General features: G+C 43.4%; 1 protein-coding gene across 1 annotated transcript in view; it reads right to left on the reverse strand.

Annotated features, from left to right (window-relative positions):
- GRM1 (glutamate metabotropic receptor 1) overlaps window positions 1–25628 on the reverse strand; it is a 537794-nt gene that overhangs the window by 356649 nt on the left and 155517 nt on the right. The window lies entirely within an intron of this gene.

Below are 25628 nucleotides of genomic sequence, written 5' to 3' on the forward strand. Positions count from 1 at the left end.
GCTCACCAGAGCACAGGACGTCCTACGTCAGAGCCAGGGCCGCGTCAGTGCGCCCGCGGCTGCGCAGATGGACGTGCGCACTACGAGCTCCATGCAGGTTAAGGGCAAAACACTGTCTTGAATCAATTGCTCCAACAGTGCGCTCTCCATCCTAAAACATATATACATATGGGGTTATGTGGTTTTCCTTATCTCCCTACCAATATTTGGTTCGTCATGTATCTCTAAAGGTATATACATCAAAATAGATATGCACAGGTATCATACATTATGAATTAAATTCTGAAAAAAGCTCCCACATTAAAAATACAAGAACCCACAACGACAGTGATTCGTGACGCTAGTGATAGTGCTATAAACAGTATATATATATTTATGTAAAATACACATAAATTGTGAGACAATTAATCATTATGTAACTATATGCATGATTACCATTCCAAAGGACATGATTATCATACTACAAAAATACAGTTTGACTTAATTAACATCGTGCAAAAATTTATATAAATATACATGATCATAACTATAAATATATTGTCATGCATGCCTTATCACGGTACACCAACACCGGCATGAACAAGCAATACATGTGTTATAAAAATAAAAAAAGACATGCATTTAAAAATTATTAGTAATAAGAATACATGATTTCATCAACATGTGTTTATAATGTACAGACATAAATGCACTTCATAACATGATGTATATACATGACTCATTGATCGCAGTTCACCAAACGATCCAATGGTTTGTAGGTCCTATCCATATTTATTCTTATGGAGAAAAAGATTTTCCAATTCCATAACAGCAGTATATATATACCCTACATATGTAGACAAAAAAGAGATCAAATCAGTGTGCATAGTTCATACATCACACCATACGAACCCGGCTAGAGATAACCTAAAAACATAGACATCCTAACTATCTAAAACACCACACATCAGGGATGATGCTGCACCCTACAAAAACGAGGCAAATGGAACTTTATCATTCAGGCCAAATGGCACCTGAGTATTCAGCTTCACAATCCACTTGCTTTCAACCTGCTCCAACCGTTTAAAAAGATCACCGCCACGCGCACCAAGGGAGACCCTATCTATCCCCCTGAATTTTAAGTCCTGCCAACAGTTGTTATGTTTCTGACGGAAATGTTTTGCAATAGGTTTTAATTTTACAAGTTTATCTCTTTCTCCATCCGCAATTTTGGCGGCTGCCCGAATGTCTTTCTGATGTTCCTGTATGCGAACCCGAAACTCACGAGTCGTCATACCAATGTATATCAGGCCACATGGACATGTGGCGTGATATATGATTCCTGTGACACTACAGTTGATAAAATGGACAATATTATAGCTCACTTTACCTGAGGAATCCTCAAAAGTCTTGGTTTTGATAATTGCTCTACATGTGGTACAATGACCACATGGTACAGAACCCCATTTGGGCCCTTTGGATTCAAAAATGAATCCAGATTTAGATGGTATATAATGGCTCCTCACTAGAATATCCCTGAGATTTTTGCTCCGTTTTGCCACAAATTGGGGGGTTGGGGTAATTATTTTCCCCAAGTCCACATCCGATTTAAGGATGGGCCAAAATCTTCTGAAGATTTCTCTCATATTGTACCATTGAGTATTGTAGTTGGTTATCATACGTGTGACAGGAGTTTCTGGGTTGACCCGAGCCTTGGGAGATAATAGGGATTCCCTTGATGCGGCGGCGGCACGTGTATAGCCACGTTGTATATCACTATGATTGTACCCCCGTTGTGTGAATCGGTTTTTTAAGGTTTCAGATTCTCTTTCAAATTCGCCTCTTGATGTGCAGATCCGTCTTGCCCTCAAGAATTGACCAATCGGTATTGAGGTTTTTTGATGTTTGGGGTGGAATGAAGTAGCATGAAGCAAGGAGTTAACGGCAGTTGATTTCCTATGGATCGAGGTTTCAAGGTCACCATTAGTTGTTACTTTAATGTTGATGTCTAGGAAGTCAATTTCTTTCTGACTTACCACTTTGGTTAGAGTGATGTTCCAATTATTCGCATTTAATTTCTCCAAAAACAAATCCAAAGACACCCGTGACCCCTGCCATATAAACAAAACATCATCAATAAACCTCATCCATGATATTACCTCCCCATCAGCTTCATCCATAGATGACTGCACACACTGTCGCTCCCAATTACCCAAAAATAAATTTGCATACGAGGGTGCGCATTTCGCACCCATCGCTACTCCTCGTAGTTGTAAATAATGTTGGTCTTTAAACAAAAAATAATTATGCCTCAATATGTAGTCTAGAAGTTTCATCAAAAGATCAATCAGATCCTGTGGAAGATTTCTTGTGCGTAGAAAGAAAAGGGAGGATTCCAATCCTATATCGTGTGCAATACACGTATACAGCGATTCTACATCACATGTTATTAAAAACATGTTATCCTCCATTTTGACATTCTCCAGACGTTTTAACACGTCTGTCGAGTCACGAATATACGAAGGTAAGCTCTCAACGCATGGTTTTAGATAAAAATCCAAGAACTGGCACACTGGTTCATTAAGACCACCACATCCCGAAACAATCGGTCTCCCAGGAGGCTTAGTGGAGGACTTATGGACTTTCGGTAGTAAATATAAAGTCGGGATGACCGGATGTTTAATCAAAAGGCTCTGATATACCGATTGGGTAATGATGTTGTCTTCAACCCCTCTTGATAGGATGTCCTCCAATTGGAGTTTGAAACCAATGGTTGGATTGGCAAACAAACGTTCATAACACATCCTATCCCGCAATTGCCTATATACTTCAGTTTCGTACATATCCGTAGGCCAGATAACCACGTTTCCACCCTTGTCAGCTGGTGGTGCAGGAGTTGTATAGACTACCAGCGAGGAGGCCATATGATAATGTGTCGAAAAATCAGCGACTGGCCATAACAGAATTAAAGAACATGAAAAATGTGGTGATCAAACCAGCTGACAAGGGTGGAAACGTGGTTGGAGGACATCCTATCAAGAGGGGTTGAAGACAACATCATTACCCAATCGGTATATCAGAGCCTTTTGATTAAACATCCGGTCATCCCGACTTTATATTTACTACCGAAAGTCCATAAGTCCTCCACTAAGCCTCCTGGGAGACCGATTGTTTCGGGATGTGGTGGTCTTAATGAACCAGTGTGCCAGTTCTTGGATTTTTATCTAAAACCATGCGTTGAGAGCTTACCTTCGTATATTCGTGACTCGACAGACGTGTTAAAACGTCTGGAGAATGTCAAAATGGAGGATAACATGTTTTTAATAACATGTGATGTAGAATCGCTGTATACGTGTATTGCACACGATATAGGATTGGAATCCTCCCTTTTCTTTCTACGCACAAGAAATCTTCCACAGGATCTGATTGATCTTTTGATGAAACTTCTAGACTACATATTGAGGCATAATTATTTTTTGTTTAAAGACCAACATTATTTACAACTACGAGGAGTAGCGATGGGTGCGAAATGCGCACCCTCGTATGCAAATTTATTTTTGGGTAATTGGGAGCGACAGTGTGTGCAGTCATCTATGGATGAAGCTGATGGGGAGGTAATATCATGGATGAGGTTTATTGATGATGTTTTGTTTATATGGCAGGGGTCACGGGTGTCTTTGGATTTGTTTTTGGAGAAATTAAATGCGAATAATTGGAACATCACTCTAACCAAAGTGGTAAGTCAGAAAGAAATTGACTTCCTAGACATCAACATTAAAGTAACAACTAATGGTGACCTTGAAACCTCGATCCATAGGAAATCAACTGCCGTTAACTCCTTGCTTCATGCTACTTCATTCCACCCCAAACATCAAAAAACCTCAATACCGATTGGTCAATTCTTGAGGGCAAGACGGATCTGCACATCAAGAGGCGAATTTGAAAGAGAATCTGAAACCTTAAAAAACCGATTCACACAACGGGGGTACAATCATAGTGATATACAACGTGGCTATACACGTGCCGCCGCCGCATCAAGGGAATCCCTATTATCTCCCAAGGCTCGGGTCAACCCAGAAACTCCTGTCACACGTATGATAACCAACTACAATACTCAATGGTACAATATGAGAGAAATCTTCAGAAGATTTTGGCCCATCCTTAAATCGGATGTGGACTTGGGGAAAATAATTACCCCAACCCCCCAATTTGTGGCAAAACGGAGCAAAAATCTCAGGGATATTCTAGTGAGGAGCCATTATATACCATCTAAATCTGGATTCATTTTTGAATCCAAAGGGCCCAAATGGGGTTCTGTACCATGTGGTCATTGTACCACATGTAGAGCAATTATCAAAACCAAGACTTTTGAGGATTCCTCAGGTAAAGTGAGCTATAATATTGTCCATTTTATCAACTGTAGTGTCACAGGAATCATATATCACGCCACATGTCCATGTGGCCTGATATACATTGGTATGACGACTCGTGAGTTTCGGGTTCGCATACAGGAACATCAGAAAGACATTCGGGCAGCCGCCAAAATTGCGGATGGAGAAAGAGATAAACTTGTAAAATTAAAACCTATTGCAAAACATTTCCGTCAGAAACATAACAACTGTTGGCAGGACTTAAAATTCAGGGGGATAGATAGGGTCTCCCTTGGTGCGCGTGGCGGTGATCTTTTTAAACGGTTGGAGCAGGTTGAAAGCAAGTGGATTGTGAAGCTGAATACTCAGGTGCCATTTGGCCTGAATGATAAAGTTCCATTTGCCTCGTTTTTGTAGGGTGCAGCATCATCCCTGATGTGTGGTGTTTTAGATAGTTAGGATGTCTATGTTTTTAGGTTATCTCTAGCCGGGTTCGTATGGTGTGATGTATGAACTATGCACACTGATTTGATCTCTTTTTTGTCTACATATGTAGGGTATATATATACTGCTGTTATGGAATTGGAAAATCTTTTTCTCCATAAGAATAAATATGGATAGGACCTACAAACCATTGGATCGTTTGGTGAACTGCGATCAATGAGTCATGTATATACATCATGTTATGAAGTGCATTTATGTCTGTACATTATAAACACATGTTGATGAAATCATGTATTCTTATTACTAATAATTTTTAAATGCATGTCTTTTTTTATTTTTATAACACATGTATTGCTTGTTCATGCCGGTGTTGGTGTACCGTGATAAGGCATGCATGACAATATATTTATAGTTATGATCATGTAAATTTATATAAATTTTTGCACGATGTTAATTAAGTCAAACTGTATTTTTGTAGTATGATAATCATGTCCTTTGGAATGGTAATCATGCATATAGTTACATAATGATTAATTGTCTCACAATTTATGTGTATTTTACATAAATATATATATACTGTTTATAGCACTATCACTAGCGTCACGAATCACTGTCGTTGTGGGTTCTTGTATTTTTAATGTGGGAGCTTTTTTCAGAATTTAATTCATAATGTATGATACCTGTGCATATCTATTTTGATGTATATACCTTTAGAGATACATGACGAACCAAATATTGGTAGGGAGATAAGGAAAACCACATAACCCCATATGTATATATGTTTTAGGATGGAGAGCGCACTGTTGGAGCAATTGATTCAAGACAGTGTTTTGCCCTTAACCTGCATGGAGCTCGTAGTGCGCACGTCCATCTGCGCAGCCGCGGGCGCACTGACGCGGCCCTGGCTCTGACGTAGGACGTCCTGTGCTCTGGTGAGCGTAGCCGCCCTGCGTCATTGCGACGGCCGGTCACGTGAGCATTGGCGGTGTGCGGCGGTTCGTGCGCCATAACACACGAGACGAGCATAACATACTATGCAGGTGAGGAATGCTGTGGAACCTGCCTCCTTATCAGTGTGCCCTTCATCTATAGGTTAGGTGAAAGTGTGTCCGCCCACTATGTGGACCATATATACCCGGTTAGGAAGCTGTTTGTCATTACCCCTTGAAAAAGCTGACGGCGAAACGCGCGTCGGGGCACAGACTGTCAGTGCCGTGGTAGAGATTGTGGTCAGTATGCTTTCTCATTCATGTCATTATTTGTTTAGAGTCACTGATGTAAGTAATAGGTCCTTTTAGTTTATGGTCCAATATTTACCGTTTGCTATATAGTATAGACAAGACCTAACTTGGTGTTTGGCACTGACCAATCTCTGGGCTGTAAAGTTTTTAGCACTTGCACTTTACGCATTATCATTGTAACTACCACATATCTGCGGTCTGTATGGCATTTTAAGTGTTCTTAAATGTCTGTGTGGCCAGTGGTCACAACTCTAATTTTGTACCAATAAAAAGATCTGTGATTTTGTATAAAACTTTGTTACATAATATTTTTGGTTGCTTTCTATTAAATTTTTTTAAAATACGCAAAAAACAGCAATTATGGCATTTTTTATTTACAACATTCACCATACAGGATATATAACATGATAATTGTATAGTTCAGTTTCTTACAAATGCAAGGGATACCAAACATTTTTGTATTTTCATTCGAACTTAATTATATTCTTTTTAATCCTTTATTAGGCCCCATGCTGCCATGCAAAGATGTCCCTACCCCATGATCTTATTCACAGATGGAAGACAGAGGGAGGCCGAGTTACAACATGTCCATGTGTAACATGGCCTAGGCGCAGCTCAGCCCCAATTAAGTGAATGGGCCTGAGTGCGATACCAAGCACAGCCGCTATGCAATGTATGGTGCTATGCTTGGTGAGCTGAGAGAAGACAGGTGGCTTCTCAAAAGAGCTGATTGGTGGGGGTCCTGGGTGTTGGACCCCCACCGATTAGATACTGATGACCTAGTATCTACAGGATAAGTCATCAGTAAAAAAATCTCGGAAAACCCTTTTAAAGCACTTAGATACTGTGGTTGCTATTGAGAACAGAACCACCGATGACCCCTTTTACTATTGATGACCTATTGAGGTCATAAATATTAGATCGGTGGGGCTGCGACATTCGGCACCCCCACCAATCAGCTCGTACGAGCGTTGCCTTCTCAGCTTTGTTTACCTGTTTGCCGCTGCAATTGCTGCAGCGAGCAATGTAATTACAACTATGGCGTCCCCATTCACTTCTATGGGATGGCTCTGTCTGTTCAAGTGAATAGGATGGAGCCGGCCCATAGAAGTGAATGGGGATGCCATACTTGTACTTAGCAGGTAAACAGAGCAGAGAAGGCATCACTCGTACAAGTGCTGCTTTCTCTTCAAACAGCTGATCGGCGGGGGTGTCAGGTGTTAGACCTCCGGCCGATCTGATATTGATGACCTATCCTGAGCAACCCCTTTAATCATTACCTATCATTTGAAAACATTTGATATGTCATAGTGACGTCTTTGAAATTTTGTGTGTTGTGTCCCTTAGATTCTGATCAGATCTGCTCAGCTCTCCTCAGATAGAGGAGAAACCAATGTACTGGCTCATATGAGGTCTATGAGTCTGTACACCTCTTGCTCAACTCTTCTAGTTTTTCAACTAGTTATTTTTTTTCAATAATAGGTACCCTTTACGAAGTATTACCAAATACCTTGCTTCCCCTGGGTTGGCTGACACTTTCTCATGGTCAAATAATGAATCATATTTCAATGATAACATATAATATTGGGAGCATTCAAACTTAAAGGCAGAAGAAGTCTGGAGTTTCTTGTAGAGAGTGAGCTGCCCACAAGTGTTTACTGAGATAGATTATGATCAACCATGGAGGTTTTTGTGACATAATATCTCGGGTGTATGGGCATTTAAAGCAAAATTTTAACCTTAAAATATTTTAATAAAACGATAAGGGCCTCTTAATCCAACTCTATTCATAATTAAAAGGTCTGTCCACCTTCTAGATATTAATATTATCAGATTGTTGGGGGTCCAGCACCTGACACCCCCACCAATCACCACTATGTAGCAGCTACTAGTGCCAGAAGCATAACAGTGGACAGAGATAGAAGTATTAGGCTCCATCCAATGTGTAGTGTCCTTGCTGGCATATTTCAAGGCAGTTCCTATTCCCATTTAAGCAATACATCTGCAAGGAATATCCGTATTCTTTATGTATCATTTGCAGATCATTAACATGTCTATCGATCCTGTGATTTCCATAATTCCATTACTTTTCCTTCTTGGTGTTGCAATTTTAATGTTGAGGACTGTACAGTTGATACTACTTGTAACATGGGGGACAGTTTCTTTATGAAAAGCCATTCAGATATCTGGAAGATAGCATAAGCCCCTCCAAAAAAATGTCATACCCCCAAAAAGAAAAATAGCAAAGTGGTTGACTTGTGAATGCACCCAATCTATGAGTAGGGTGGCAAGGTACCATACTACAAATGAAGTAAAATATCCATGGTTATAGCTCAACTCTTAGGATGACTTGTGATTCCAGTATTAATAGACAACTATAGAAAGGGCAAGCAAAAATCTAGCAATTGTAGGACAAAGTAAGATTTACATCAACGAACATCAAGCAACCGTCATTGTATACTGCTAGCAGATTTCTATACCCTAGGATGAGTTATACTCTACACTATAAACTGTATCAGCTGTAGAAAGAGGTTCAATGTGTTTTTTCAAAGTAAACATAAAAAGAAGAATCATATCTAAACAAAATAATAATTGTATCAACCATGAAAAATCTTGTGAAAAATACAATACATAGCAAAAACATGATCAAATAAAATAAAAATTATTACAGTCAAAAATTTGATGCATATCCACATCCAGGAAATGGACTTAAAGGGAACCTGTCACCGGGATTGTGTATATAGAGCTGAGGACATGGGTTGCTAGATGGCCGCTAGCACATCCGCAATACCCAGTCCCCATAGCTCTGTGTGCTTTTATTGTGTACAAAAACCGATTTGATACATATGCAAATTAACCTGAGATGAGCCCTGTCCCTGACTCATCTCACGTACAGGACTCATCTCAGGTTAATTTGCATATGTATCAAATTGTTTTTTGTACACAATAAAAGCACACAGAGCTATGGGGACTGGGTATTGCGGATGTGCTAGCGGCCATCTAGCAACCCATGGCCTCAGCTCTATACATAAAATCCCGGTGACAGGATCCCTTTAATTATCTGAGAATTAGTTTGATTGTCAGTCTATTAGGCCAGGTTCACATGCAAGTGAGCAAAGTATCGTGCTTAATTGGCAACCACCCCTAACTCCATATACTGTATAACTATCCATATACAAGTGGTTACGCATACATCAGCATATCTCATGCCTGCAGCATCACCAGTAGATGTAGTATGGCTAGCTTTGCTGTTTGGCATCACAAGGTATGAGAGGAAACAGAGCTCTTTGTATATCAAAATTACAGAGTTATAAAAGTTCTCACCATTTTTGTATGTGTGTGAATATGGAGTAGTCTCTTCAGCCTATGCGGTATTACAGATAGTACATGTTTCTAGTGCTTTGTGCAGGTGGACATCCTTTTCGTGTATCCCACCTTAGGAATACAACAGTGATATCTAGCAGCACTACACCACTTCTTCCTCCTCAGTTGAACATAGTTATTGGTTAGACCCAAATCTGTACTGTGAGATCAAGGGCAAAGACGCCATGCAGAGCACCTTTTGAAAAAATGATTTAAGGTTTAATGATGCTATTGGCTTTAAAAGAAGCAAACAACCTGTATTGGGCTGAAAAAATATAAGAGTCCAAAAACTATAAAATTGACCCTCTAGCTCCTCCCAAACAGTTTTGACCTTCATTAAAGGGGTTGTCCGAGTTATGGAAAAAAAAAATATAGCACAGAAAATCTGATGGGCAGCGATATATAACTAAGCAAACAAGTTTTATGCAAAATATATATATCTATTTCCTAATTTCCCTCGTTCTCTTCTGACCCTTTGTCTACTTGCAATAAAAAATGATCTCTGCCCCTCCTCCTGCTCTGCTAAGGGAGTGAATATAAGTGCTGCCCTGAGTGACATGTCTGTCTGCTGGGAGACTCAGCAGCTTGTTGTATGTGTAGGACTACAAGTCCCAGCTGTATAATGACACTGCTAAGGGAGTGAGTACAAGAGCTGCCCTGAGTGACATGTCTGCCTGCTGGGAGACTCAGCAGCTTGTTGTATGTGTAGGACTACAAGTCCCAGCTGTATAATGACACTGCTAAGGGAGTGAGTACAAGAGCTGCCCGGAGTGAGTACAAGAGCTGCCCTGAGTGACATGTCTGCCTGCTGGGAGACTCAGCAGCATGCTGTATGTGTAGGACTACAAGTCCCAGCTGTATAATGACACTGCTAAGGGAGTGAATACAAGTGCTGCCCTGAGTGACATGTCTGCCTCCTGGGAGACTCAGCAGCATGCTGTATGTGTAGAACTACAAGTCCCACCTGTATAATGACACTGCTAATACACACAGGATCTTCACCCTACCTGTAATGCTCTGCAAAACTTCTCTTTCAGCTCCTGTGCCCAGAATTGTCACTGCTGCAGATACCCAGTGTGTGCAGCTGAAGGGGTTAAGAATCCTAGGAGAGAGCAGACAGCCCGGCAGTGAAGGGGGCGTGGCCAGCACAGTGACATCTCCGTTTACAGGCTTGTAAATGAACATTATCAGAGCAGGGAGAGAAGCTGACATCATAGGTCATGTGACCCTCAGTGAAATCTGAGAAACCAGCCACTGGAGATAAAGTGAGTGAATTGGAAAGCTGTTATATTTGCCTAGTTAGGAACATAGAAAGAACAAAAAAATAACTCGGACAACCCCTTTAAGGGATAGGGTACAGAGCTATCTAACACATTATATACCCATTTCAACTCTACTTCTTCTACCCAAGAAGGGGGAGAGCAGAAAGGAAAAAAGGAAACTGAAAGGGTATAATCACAAAAATCCATTTTTTTCAGCAGTAGCAGTAACTTCTGTACTAGGTGACACTCTACATCAGGGATTCTGAACCCTCAGCCCTCCAGCTATTGCAAAACTACAACTCCAGTATGCCCTAATAGCTGTATGTGTTGAGGCATGCTGGGAGTTGTAGTTTTGCAACAGCTGGAGGACCGCAGGTTGAGCATCCCTGCCTAGATAATAAATCATATTCTTAAGTAGTACCATTAAAATGTGATGCATTTGATCAAAACGCAAGGTTATGCAAGGTGTCTTTGATCCCCCTGTACAGATTTGGGTAGGAGCAAAGACTTGAGACTATGCTGAATCCAGTGATATGGAAGGAGGAAGAAGTGTTGTAGCGCTGCTAGAGGTTGCTGAACAATTCTCATTGTGTTTCATAGGAGAGATACTTGAGAATGATGACCAACTGCACAAAGCACTAGGGGGAGGTTTTTCACCATTATTGTAGATGCATACCATAGTTGCGCCATAATTTGTGACTTTTTAAGCTTCTCATCACTTTTCTAAAGGATAAAGAAAAAGGGTAGGGAGTAGAGGGAGGGGACAGGGCTTTGTGCGGCCTGCCAGATTTGCTATAACTTATGCCAGAAACTGGTGTAAATTATAGCTGAAGTCTACACTAACCCCTAGCTGGCATAGATGGTACAAAGAGTGCCAGAGATGCAATTAATTAACCACCTCAGCCCCCAGTGCTTAAACACCCTGAAAGACCAGGCCACTTTTTACACTTCTGACCTACACTACTTTCACCGTTTATTGCTCGGTCATGCAACTTACCACCCAAATGAATTTTACCTCCTTTTCTTCTCACTAATAGAGCTTTCATTTGGTGGTATTTCATTGCTGCTGACATTTTTACTTTTTTTGTTATTAATCGAAATTTAACGATTTTTTTGCAAAAAAATGACATTTTTCACTTTCAGTTGTAAAATTTTGCAAAAAAAACGACATCCATATAGAAATTTTGCTCTAAATTTATAGTTCTACATGTCTTTGATAAAAAAAAAATGTTTGGGTAAAAAAAAAATGGTTTGGGTAAAAGTTATAGCGTTTACAAACTATGGTACAAAAATGTGAATTTCCGCTTTTTGAAGCAGCTCTGACTTTCTGAGCACCTGTCATGTTTCCTGAGGTTCTACAATGCCCAGACAGTACAAACACCCCACAAATGACCCCATTTCTGAAAGTACACACCCTAAGGTATTCGCTGATGGGCATAGTGAGTTCATAGAACTTTTTATTTTTTGTCACAAGTTAGCGGAAAATGATGATTTTTTTTTTTTTTTTTTTTTTCCTTACAAAGTCTCATATTCCACTAACTTGTGACAAAAAATAAAAACTTCTATGAACTCACTATGCCCATCAGCGAATACCTTGGGGTCTCTTCTTTCCAAAATGGGGTCACTTGTGGGGTAGTTATACTGCCCTGGCATTCTAGGGGCCCAAATGTGTGGTAAGGAGTTTGAAATCAAATTCAGGAAAAAATGACCTGTGAAATCCGAAAGGTGCTCTTTGGAATATGGGCCCCTTTGCCCACCTAGGCTGCAAAAAAGTGTCACACATCTGGTATCTCCGTACTCAGGAGAAGGTGGGGAATGTGTTTTGGGGTGTCATTTTATATATACCCATGCTGGGTGAGAGAAATATCTTGGCAAAAGACAACTTTTCCCATTTTTTTATACAAAGTTGTCATTTGACCAAGATATTTATCTCACCCAGCATGGGTATATGTAAAAAGACACCCCAAAACACATTCCTCAACTTCTCCTGAGTACGGGGATACCAGATGTGTGACACTTTTTTGCAGCCTAGGTGGGCAAAGGGGCCCATATTCCAAAGAGCACCTTTCGGATTTCACTCCTCATTTTTTCCTGAATTTGATTTCAAACTCCTTACCACACATTTGGGCCCCTAGAATACCAGGGCAGTATAACTACCCCACAAGTGACCCCATTTTGGAAAGAAGACACCCCAAGGTATTCCGTGAGGGGCATGGCGAGTTCCTAGAATTTTTTATTTTTTGTCACAAGTTAGTGGAAAATGATGATTTTTTTTTTTATTTTTTTTTTTTCATACAAAGTCTCATATTCCACAAACTTGTGACAAAAAATAAAAACTTCCATGAACTCACTATGCCCATCAGCGAATACCTTGGGGTCTCTTCTTTCCAAAATGGGGTCACTTGTGTGGTAGTTATACTGCCCTGGCATTCTAGGGGCCCAAATGTGTGGTAAGTAGGTAAATGACCTGTGAAATCCGAAAGGTGCTCTTTGGAATGTGGGCCCCTTTGCCCACCTAGGCTGCAAAAAAGTGTCACACATCTGGTATCTCTGTATTCAGGAGAAGTTGAGGAATGTGTTTTGGGGTGTCTTTTTACATATACCCATGCTGGGTGAGATAAATATCTTGGTCAAATGCCAACTTTGTATAAAAAAAATGGGAAAAGTTGTCTTTTGCCAAGATATTTCTCTCACCCAGCATGGGTATATGTAAAATGACACCCCAGAACACATTCCCCAACTTCTCCCGATTACGGAGATACCAGATGTGTGACACTTTTTTGCAGCCGAGGTGGGCAAAGGGGCCCATATTCAAAAGAGCACCTTTCGGATTTCACAGGTCATTTTTTACAGAATTTGATTTCAAACTCCTTACCACACATTTGGGCCCCTAGAATGCCAGGGCAGTATAACTACCCCACAAGTGACCCCATTTTGGAAAGAAGAGACCCCAAGGTATTCGCTGATGGGCAAAGTGAGTTCATGGAAGTTTTTATTTTTTGTCACAAGTTAGTGGAATATGAGACTTTGTATGAAAAAAAAAAAAAAAAAAAAAATAAGCATTTTCCACTAACTTGTGACAAAAAATAAAAAATTCTAGGAACTCGCCATGCCCCTCACAGAATACCTTGGGGTGTCTTCTTTCCAAAATGGGGTCACTTGTGGGGTAGTTATACTGCCCTGGCATTTTCCAGGGGCCCTAATGTGTGGTAAGTAGGTAAATGACCTGTGAAATCCTAAAGGTGCTCTTTGGAATATGGGCCCCTTTGCCCACCTAGGCTGCAAAAAAGTGTCACACATGTGGTATCGCCGTATTCAGGAGAAGTTGGGGAATGTGTTTTGGGGTGTCATTTTACATATACCCATGCTGGGTGAGAGAAATATCTTGGCAAAAGACAACTTTTCCCATTTTTTTATACAAAGTTGGCATTTGACCAAGATATTTCTCTCACCCAGCATGGGTATATGTAAAATGACACCCCAAAACACATTCCCCAACTTCTCCTGAGTACGGCGATACCAGATGTGTGACACTTTTTTGCAGCCTAGATGCGCAAAGGTGCCCAAATTCCTTTTAGGAGGGCATTTTTAGACATTTGGATACCAGACTTCTTCTCACGCTTTGGGGCCCCTAGAATGCCAGGGCAGTATAAATACCCCACATGTGACCCCATTTTGGAAAGAAGACACCCCAAGGTATTCAATGAGGGGCATGGCGAGTTCATAGAAATTTTTTTTTTTTGGCACAAGTTAGCGGAAATTGATATTTTTAATTTTTTTCTCACAAAGTCTCCCGTTCCGCTAACTTGGGACAAAAATTTCAATCTTTCATGGACTCAATATGCCCCTCACGGAATACCTGGGGGTGTCTTCTTTCCGAAATGGGGTCACATGTGGGGTATTTATACTGCCCTGGCATTCTAGGGGCCCTAAAGCGTGAGAAGAAGTCTGGAATATAAATGTCTAAAAAATTTTACGCATTTGGATTCCGTGAGGGGTATGGTGAGTTCATGTGAGATTTTATTTTTTGACACAAGTTAGTGGAATATGAGACTTTGTAAGAAAAAAAAAAAAAAATTCTGCTAACTTGGGCCAAAAAAATATCTGAATGGAGCCTTACAGAGGGGTGCTAAATGACAGGGGGGTGATAAATGACAGGGGGGTGATCAATGACAGGGGGGTGATCAATGACAGGGGGGTGATCAGGGAGTCTATATGGGGTGATAACCACAGTCATTGATCACGCCCGTGTAAGGCTTCATTCAGACGTCCGGATGCGTTTTGCGGATCCGATCCATCTATCAGTGCATCCGTAAAAATCATGCGGACATCTGAATGGAGCTTTACAGGGGGGTAATCAATGACAGGGGGGTGATCAATGACAGGGGGGTGATCAGGGAGTCTATATGGGGTGATCACCACAGTCATTGATCATGCCCCTGTAAGGCTTCATTCAGACGTCCGGATGCGTTTTGCGGATCGGATCCATCTATCAGTGCATCCGTAAAAATCATGCGGACATCTGAATGGAGCTTTACAGGGGGGTAATCAATGACAGGGGGGTGATCAATGACAGGGGGGTGATCAGGGAGTCTATATGGGGTGATCACCACAGTCATTGATCATGCCCCTGTAAGGCTTCATTCAGACGTCCGGATGCGTTTTGCGGATCGGATCCATCTATCAGTGCATCCGTAAAAATCATGCGGACATCTGAATGGAGCTTTACAGGGGGGTAATCAATGACAGGGGGGTGATCACCACAGTCATTGATCATGCCCCTGTAAGGCTTCATTCAGACGACCGGATGCGTTTTGCGGATCCGATCCATGTATCAGTGCATCCGTAAAAATCATGCGGACATCTGAATGGAGCTTTACAGGGGGGTGATCAGGGAGTCTATATGGGGTGATCACCACAGTCATTGATCATGCCCCTGTAAGGCTTCATTCAGACGTCCGGATGCGTTTTGCGGATCCGATCCATCTATCAGTGCATCCGTAAAAATCATGCGGACATCTGAATGGAGCTTTACAGGGGGGTAATCAATGACAGGGGGGTAATCAATGACAGGGGGGTGATCAGGGAGTCTATATGGGGTGATCACCACAGTCATTGATCATGCCCCTGTAAGGCTTCATTCAGACGTCCGGATGCGTTTTGCGGATCCGATCCATCTATCAGTGCATCCGTAAAAATCATGCGGACATCTGAATGGAGCTTTACAGGGGGGTAATCAATGACAGGGGGGTGATCACCACAGTCATTGATCATGCCCCTGTAAGGCTTCATTCAGACGACCGGATGCGTTTTGCGGATCCGATCCATGTATCAGTGCATCCGTAAAAATCATGCGGACATCTGAATGGAGCTTTACAGGGGGGTAATCAATGACAGGGGGGTAAGCAATGACAGGGGGGTGATCAGGGAGTCTATATGGGGTGATCACCACAGTCATTGATCACGCCCCTGTAAGGCTTCATTCAGACGTCCGGATGCGTTTTGCGGATCCGATCCATCTATCAGTGGATCCGTAAAAATCATGCGGACGTCTGAATGGAGCTTTACAGGGGGTTGATCAATGACAGGGGGGTAATCAATGACAGGGGGGTGATCAGGGAGTCTATATGGGGTGATCAGGGGTGATTAGGGGTGATCAGGGGCTAATAAGGGGTTAATAAGTGATGGGGGGGGGGTGTAGTGTAGTGTAGTGGTGCTTGGTGCTACTTTACTGAGCTACCTGTGTCCTCTGGTGGTCGATCCAAACAAAGGGGACCACCAGAGGACCAGGTAGCAGGTATATTAGACGCTGTTATCAAAACAGCGTCTAATATACCTGTTAGGGGTTAAAAAAAACACATCTCCAGCCTGCCAGCGAACGATCGCCGCTGGCAGGCTGGAGATCAACTCTCTTACCTTCCGTTCCTGTGAGCGCGCGCGCCTGTGTGCGCGCGTTCACAGGAAATCTCGCGTCTCGCGAGATGACGCGTATATGCGTGACTGTGCGCAGCGCTGCCACCTCCGGAACGCGATCCTGCGTTAGGCGGTCCGGAGGTGGTTAAGGTTGGGTTAACACGGGCGTTGCGGGTGACGTGCGGGAAAAGATGCCGGTGCGATTTTTTCCCCCGCGAGTGCAAAGCGTTTTAATGTGTTTTGCACGCGCGTGAGAAAAATCGGCATGTTTGGTACCCAGACCCGAACCCGGACTTCGTCACAGAAGTTCGGGTTTGAGTTAGGTGTTCTGTAGATTTTATTATTTTCCCTTATAACATGGTTATAAGGGAAAATAATAGCATTCTTAATACAGAATGCTTAGTAAAATGTCCATTGTGTTCTGTCCCCACATGAAGGCGATTGAAGGTGTAACTGATAATGACTTTGTGACTGTCCTACCTTCGTATCCAAGCAGTGGAGCAGACCGGACCGGCAGATGCTCAGGTTAGATGGATCCAGACGTAGACATGAGGATGCAATCAAACGGGGGTTTATTTGATCCAGAGCAGTGACATACAGTGATACAATACAGGAATGCAGTAGATGCTGTGGTGTGGATGTCTTTTCTGAGGCTAACTGCTGAGGCAACTGCTGGTCAAAAACTGATGCCTTCACAAGCCGAGGTGTGTGTCTCCAGTCACAAAGGAAAGCAGCACTGAAAAAGGCTACAGGAAGTGACCAGGCCCAAGGCTGCTAAAACCACGCCCAGACATAAAACTTTATAGACAACGAACGAAGCGTGCAGCATACAAATTCCGGCCAGCAGATGGCAGCAGAGAACAATAGATTTAAACAACATAGGTAAAACAAGAAATAATACAGTGCAGAAATTCAATATGAAAGGAACAGCACACTCCCCGTCTGAAATTCACTTTGGGGATTTCACTATGACGAATGTCCATAAAATATAAACAACCTGTAAAAGAAAAACATGTTAGAATGCAAAAAAGATTAGTCCTGTTTTCCAACTTGGAATGGAGAAGATCTGCGAAGCTTGATACAGTCCTGTTCACCCTGCAGGGACGTTCTCGATGGGCAATATTAAAATGAGTTCGTTGATTGGTCTTGAGAACGTTTTAAGCTCGCCTTTCCTGAAGATCTTCAACTCCACCTTCCGGACCTTGCCATCCTTGCTAGGGAAAACCTTTGAAATTAGTCCGATAGGCCAGTCAATCCTTTCGGTTTGTTGCTCTTTCATCAATACAAGGTCTCCTTCCTTCAAGTTTGGTTTGTTGTGTTGCCATTTTCTTCTTCCTTGAAGAATACTGAGGTACTCCTTTCGCCACCTGTTCCAGAAGTAATCTGCTAGATATTGTACACGTTTCCAGTGTTTTTGATAGATGTTGGCATGAGTAAATTCTCCACTAGGTATTAGCGTACTCTCAGTTTTTTGGGTAAGTAGAATAGCCGGAGTCAGTATGGCTGGTGTTTCAGGATCCATAGACACTGGCACAAGGGGTCTTGAATTGATAATGGCTGAAACTTCAGCGAGAAGGGTGACTAGAGTCTCATGTGTGAGTCTTCACGAATTTACATCCATCAGCATAGAATTTAAGATGTTGCGTGAGATGCCGATCATTCTCTCCCAGGAGCCCCCCATGTGGGAACTATGAGGAGGATTGAAAATCCAGGTGCAACCTTTTTCCGCCAACTGATCTTGAATGGACTTGGTGTCGATGTTAAGTTCTCTACAAGCTCCGATGAAGTTGCTTCCCTGGTCAGACCTCAATTGTTTAACTGGTCCTCTGATTGCGAAGAACCGTCTTAAGGCATTGATAAGGCTGGATGTGTCCATAGATTCTATCACCTCTATGTGAACTGCTCGCACACTCATGCAAGTAAATAGTACAGCCCAACGCTTACTGTTTGCGTGACCGCCGCGGGTCCTGCGTGCGGATACCATCCATGGCCCAAAGACATCTAGGCCAACATAGGTGAAAGGCGGCTCTGTACATAGTCTGTCCGCAGGCAAGTCGGCCATTTGTTGGTGTAGTTGTTTTTGTACCACAGAAACCTGAGGAAATTCCGGTGGTCCTCTCTGACTACGAAACAGTGGAACATCTGTTCAATGTCAGCGGTGATGGCAACGAGCTCTTTTCTGAACCTCATCAGCACTCCAACTAGGTTATTCGTCAGATTAGGACCTGTGAGAAGGACATCATTAAGAGATACACCTTGATGTTTGGCACTTGAGTCGAAAACAACCCTAATTTGATTAGGTTTCCGTGGGTGATACACTCCAAATGAAGGCAAGTACCAGCACTCGTCGTTCTTCCCTAAGGAAGGAGCTGGTTCTGCATGGTTGTTGCGGAATATTTTGTCGATAAAGGCAACGATGTGTTCTCTCATCTCAGGCTTACTGTTCATGGTACGCTGAAGAGAGTTAAATCTAGACAGAGCTTGTTCCCTATTGTTCGGGAGTCTCACCCTGGTAGCTCGGAAGGGTAATGGAGAAACCCAGTGATTGGTTTCGTCTTTAAGGAACTCATTGTCCATTATCTTGATAAATTCTCTGTCCTCTACTGACAAAGCTACTTTATCATCGTCCTTGCTTGTGTGAAAGACTAATCTTCCCAAGTTGTCAGCAAAGGGAGGAATGTCGTCAGGTGGTTGTATGAGGTCTGGAGGCTTCTCTTTCACCTCATAGTGATGAGGGCAAGGCTTAATGCAAGTCGTGCGTCCATCTCCACGCACATACGTTTTGAATGAGCGGATTTTTGGTTGATCCAAGCATACATTTCCTATGACTACCCATCCCAAGTCCAGTCTCTGGGCATATGGTGCATAGTCGGGACCATTACACTGTTGACGCACCTTGTGTACCCTTAGATTGTCTCTGCCAAGCAGGAGTAGAATCTCGGCGTTGTTGTCCATAGGTGGGATAACGTTGGCTAGGTGCCTTAGGTGTGGATGGTGAAATGCAGCTTCCGGGGTAGGAATTTCATCCCTATGGTTGGGTATTTGATCGCATTCGATCAGCGTCGGTAGAGGTATTTCTGTATTTCCACTGACGGAACAAGCGATGAATCCTTGTGCCCTCCTGCCGCTAGTCTCTATGCGACCCGAGCAGGTGTTTAAGATGTAGGGTTCTGACGGTCCCTTTATTCCAAAGGCTTCAAAGAATTTAGGTCCTGCTAGGGAGCGGTTGCTTTGGTCGTCAATGATGGCATACATTTTTACTGCCTTTTCTGGTAGCCCCTCCGGGTAGACCTTGATTAGGCATATGCGGGCACAACATTTCTCACTCTGGCCCTCCCCACATACGTCCAAGCATGAGCAGGAAACAGCAGTGGCTGTGTTAGCGTGGTTCTGGGGCTCCCCGCCATGACTTGGAGCAGGACTGGTGGTGACGGCAGCAGGTGAATCCCTTGTGAGTGGAGTTGGGTGCATAGCTGAGGCATGTCTATCACTATGACACTCCTCACACTTGATAATGGATTTGCAGTCCTTAGCCATGTGCTCCAATGAAGCGCAGCACTTGAAACATACCCCAAGCTCGGTCAGGACTTTCCTGCGCTCCTGTATTGTTTTGGATCTAAATCCTCTGCATTTGTTCAGTGAGTGTGGTTTTTTATGAATGGGACATTCACGATTGAAGGCCTTGTCTCCTGATGAGGTAGTGTACTGTCTACCAGTGGGTACTGCAGATGATGGTAGGTTAGTCTTTCTAACATTCACGCTGCTCTTAAAGTCTCTGTGTTTATGTACAATACTTTCATACCTTGATGATGGTGTCACTGAGGCTGTAGTATTGAACTCCAGGAAGTCGAGGCTGGGGTCATTCCTCATCTGGGACTGTTCATCGATGAATCTGCAGAAATGAATAAATGGGGGAAAAGTGACGTCATGCACTCTTTTGTACCTTGAGACTGATGCCGCCCACTTCTCTTGCAGGCTGTATGGTAACTTCACGACAATTGGGTTCACCCCATGGGCTGTATCCAGGTAGCACAGCCCGGACAGACGAGGGTCTCTTTTGGCAAGCTCCAGTTCCATGAGCAAATCACTTAAATCCTGAAGCTTATGGACATCCTTGAGACTGATCTTGGGGACATTCTGCAGTCTCCTGAATAGTGCCTTCTCTATTGCTTCTGCGCTGCCAAAGGTGCGTTCGAGTCTCTGCCAGGCTGCAGCGAGACCTGCTTCTGCTTGTCCCACATAGACAGTTCTAAGGCTCTTGATGCGATTTGTGGAGCCTGGGCCCAGCCAGTTGATCAAGAGGTCGAGCTCCTGCTCTGCAGTTAGGTTGAGGTTGGCGATGGCGGCTATGAAGGTTGCCTTCCAGGCTCTATAGCTCTCCGCACGGTCATCAAATTTTGAGAGACTGGTGTTAATTAGCTCTCTGCTCACCATAAACCTGGCAAACTCAGACATATCTGATTTCTCACTGCTTGTTGCCATGACAACTTGTGATGCCCCTGGGGCGTATAGGCTGCGTGGCGTGAAGGGGTGAGATGCTTCCGGGTAGAATGATGTTGCTGCAGGGTTGAGCTGTGGTCTAGCCTCTGTAGATTCTGATGACTGCTGCTTGAGCTGTGGAGGTAGGCCAGGAAACACCTGGTAGCCATCTTGCTGTAATAACTGTCCTTGAGAGGGTGCGTCTGGGCGACTGTTATTGGATTGCTCAGGTGCTGTGGGTGTCACTGGCACTGCAGGTAGAGCTGACTTGGAGGTTTCAGTGTTGTTGGCTTGGACAGTACTGCACACTGGGGGTGGTGCAGGTAACTGTTTCAGTACGTAGTCGCTGGTGCGATCAGCTGGATCGTCTATCTCCTCTGGTGGTAAGCAGACTGAATCAGGGCCTTGGCTCAATGCTTGCTCAAGTAGTCTTACTCTTGCTAATGCGATTTCCTCTTCCCTCTCTGATTCAAGGATCTTTATTCGAGCCTCTGCTTCTGCTTCTGCCCTCTTGGCTTTTGCCTCCGCTTCTGCTTCTGCCCTCTTGGCTTTTGCCTCCGCTTCTGCCCTCTTGGCTTCTGCCCTCTTGGCTTCTGCCTCCGCTTCTGCCCTCTTGGTTTCTGCCTCCGCTTCTGCCCTCTTGGCTTCTGCCTCCGCTTCTGCCCTCTTGGCTTCTGCTTCAGCCCTCGCAAGGACTTCTTTTTCGGTGAAGGAACGCCTCACTTTGGATTGCTCTGCATTTATGCGGGCCTCTAGTAATCTGTCGCTCAGGGTGGAGCTTCTAGAGCATGATGATCTGTAGGACCGCGAGGAATGTTTGGATGAATGCGATCTGTGTGATCTAGTTTCTTGCAAATGAGAGATACGGAGTTCCACTTTATCTTTAGCATCCAGCACCATGGCGTCTCTTTGTCTGTCTATTGATTCTGCCTTGCACAATTCTGACGGGGCTTCTTCAATATTAGAGTCTTTTAGAAAGGTTATATACCTTGTGGACAGTCTCTTGTATCTTTCATGGGCTGCGTTCAGCCGCCCGACGGCAACTTGTAAACTGGTGGCATCGCCTGAGGAGGACTTAAATCCTGATATGAGGGAGGAAACTCGTTCCCATAGCTCTTCCAGGTTGTCACATAGCTCATCTTTCCTGGTGTGATAATTTTCTGTGATCTTTATAGTTGGTTTGAGAGAGCGCGTTGGTCGCGTGACTTGGTCTGCTGGAAGTGTGGTTTCTACCTCGAGCTCTTCATAATGATCAGTATCAGGTAGCATTTGTTTTGTTTCATCACTGGGGAACTGTACGAGGTCCTTTTCGGCCATTTTTATTTAAGGTGCGCTGTCTCTTTAAGAAAATGAACTTTTGAATTGGGGGCTGAAAATTGCTGTGCGGCTCAGATGAGGCACCCCGATGAGTTTCCCAAAGTCCTTTTAGTGAATTGCGGGGTTTTGGTTTAAGGGAGGCCCCGCGTGCGTGAACAGTTCTTATATCATGCGAGCAAGGGTTAACATCGGATGTAGAAAGTGGCTTGGCGAGTAGTGGAGGACTTCCAGGCGAGAATATATCTACTGCGGACACGCCGTGCTTCCCCTTAGGCTTATGGGACATGCACTGTTGCTGGGCAGATTTGCTGGGAGTGGGCCTGTTGCAGGGGAGGTTCCTGAGTGTGGCACTGGGCTCTGAGGGAACCTGTAGCCGGCATTGGACATTCAGACGGGTATTTACTGGGGTATAAGGCTTTAAGGCAGTTTTTGACTGTTCTGTCCCCACATGAAGGCGATTGAAGGTGTAACTGATAATGACTTTGTGACTGTCCTACCTTCGTATCCAAGCAGTGGAGCAGACCGGACCGGCAGATGCTCAGGTTAGATGGATCCAGACGTAGACATGAGGATGCAATCAAACGGGGGTTTATTTGATCCAGAGCAGTGACATACAGTGATACAATACAGGAATGCAGTAGATGCTGTGGTGTGGATGTGTTTTCTGAGGCTAACTGCTGAGGCAACTGCTGGTCAAAAACTGATGCCTTCACAAGCCGAGGTGTGTGTCTCCAGTCACAAAGGATGCAGCACTGAAAAAGGCTACAGGAAGTGACCAGGCCCAAGGCTGCTAAAACCACGCCCAGAGAAAACTTTATAGACAACGAACGAAGCGTGCAGCATACAAATTCCGGCCAGCAGATGGCAGCAGAGAACAATAGATTTAAACAACATAGGTAAAACAAGAAATAATACAGTGCAGAAATTCAATATGAAAGGAACAGCACACATTGAGGGGTTAAAAATAATAAACTAATTTAACTCACCCCATCCACTTGGTCGCGTAGTGGATCTTCTCTTCTTTCTTCAGGACGTGGGTAAAGGACCTTTTTAAGGACGTCACTGCGCTCATCACATGGTCCGTCACCATGGTGATGGACCATGTGATGGATCATGTGATGGACCATGTGATGAGCCCAGTGACGTCATCAAAGGTCCTTTGCCCAAGTCCTGAAGAAAAAAGAATGAAGAGGAGATCCGCTATGTGACCAAGTGGATGGGGTGAGTTAAATTTGTTTATTATTTTTTAACCCCTCCATCCCTAATTTACTTAGCATTCTGTATTAAGAATGCTATTATTTTCCCTTATAACCATGTTATGAGGGAAAATAATAAAGATCGGGTCCCCATCCCGATCATCTCCTAGCAACCGTGCGTGAAAATTGCACCGCATGTGCACAGCCCCATAGAAATGAATGGGCATGGATTCAGTGCGGGTGCAATGCGTTCACCTCACGCATTGCACCCACGCGGAAATCTCGCCCGTGTGAAAGAGGCCTAAGAGGCATCTGCATCTTAATAAATTAGGTGCATCTCACTCCAGCGCTGGGAGATCATGGCTGGTGACAAATGTCCTTCTAGGAGTGTCTACTACCTGCAATACCGCATAGAGTGAGGAGACTGTTTGACATCTAAATTACATCCACACAAATACAAAAGTGGTGAGAACTTTTATAACCCTGCATTTTGTTGTACAAAGTGCTCCAGGACATTGATTTTATTTGCAGTTCTATGTCTTTCTGGACTACAGGGATCAGGTCTCCTGTGGTAGCTCAAAGCTGATTCCAAAACTGTCTTTTTACCTACATTGTACATAGTTATGTTACTAACTTTGCTATTTATACAATAAAAAAAACACCTGTGCTCAGTACAACGCAAGCAGTCTCCAATCATTGTTCAATCAGAAGAGATAAACTTTTCCCTCCCCTGGGCAAAATCTGTCAGCTACAGCTAAACATCACATATTTTTGGCAAACCGCATACTACAAAGGCTACTCGGGTGTAAAAATACCAGCTGACCTTTCTAAACTTTGTCACAAATTTTTCTACTGTACATCTCTCTTTTCTCCTTATATTTTAGTTGAACCCCATAAAGACCAGTGCTATAGTCCTCCTAGGTCCAATACAGTCCTATTTCTATCACTATGGCTGCAGCATCTATAACCTTTGTAATAACCTTTATTGTTAAAGAGGACCTGTCACCACAAAATGCAATGTAATCTGAAAGCACCATGTTAGAGAGCAGGAGAAGCTGAGCAGATTCATATATCGTTTTCTGGGAAAAGATATAGTAAGGCTGCATTCACACGTCCGTGCTGTGTTGCGGACTGCGGACAAGAATAGGACATGCTCTATCTTTTTGCGGAGCTGCGGACCCAAAGATCGGGGCCGCGATCCGCAAATGCGGATGCGGACAGCACACTGTGTGCTGTCCGCATCCATTCCGTCCCCATAGACAATTAATGGGTCCGCACCCGTTCCGCAAAATTGCGGAACGGATGCGGACCCATTTTGCGGACGTGTGAATGGAGCCTAAAACTTGTAATTTATACATTTATGCCTCTGCTTTCTCTACTTCCTGTGAACAGCTATTGGTACAGGAGGGAGGGGTTATCAGTGATTGATAGCATAGTGTGTATACGTGTGGAATCACTGATGACACCCCCTCCCTGTACCGATAGCTTTTCACAGGAAGTGGAAAAAGCAAAGATATAAATGTGAAAATTACAGGTTTTACTGAATATTTCCCCACAAAACTATATCAATCTGCTCAGTTTCTCCTGCTCTATAACATGGTGTTTTCCGATTTTGTGGTGACAGGTTCTCTTCAATGATGTCAGCTCTGAATGGACCTTTCAGGACTATTATTTCGTAAGAACCTGCACACACCAGGAGACTCTCTCGTAATCCTGTAGGCCAGTCTGCCTCAGCTTTGCCAATTAGCTTTTTTTAACGCATAATCACAAATGGATATCTAACCAAATATATCTATTATCAGTTTACTGTCAGAAATGGTACTGTGGGTCGAAATCCACACAATTTGTCAATATCTTAAGGTGCTCAAACACCTTCATTGCTCATTCAGCTGACAGGTATTCTTCCTGACTCACCATAGACATGCATGCTCAGTTTGGAGCATGTGTAAGGCTACTTTCACGCTAGCGTTTTTGCTGGATTCGGCAGGGTTCCGCAAAAATGCTTCCGTTACTGATAATACAACAATCTGCATCCGTTATGAACGAATCCGGTTGCATTATCTT

Source organism: Bufo bufo, chromosome 4, assembly GCF_905171765.1.
Source record: "Bufo bufo chromosome 4, aBufBuf1.1, whole genome shotgun sequence".
NCBI classification, from domain to species: Eukaryota; Metazoa; Chordata; class Amphibia; order Anura; family Bufonidae; genus Bufo; species Bufo bufo.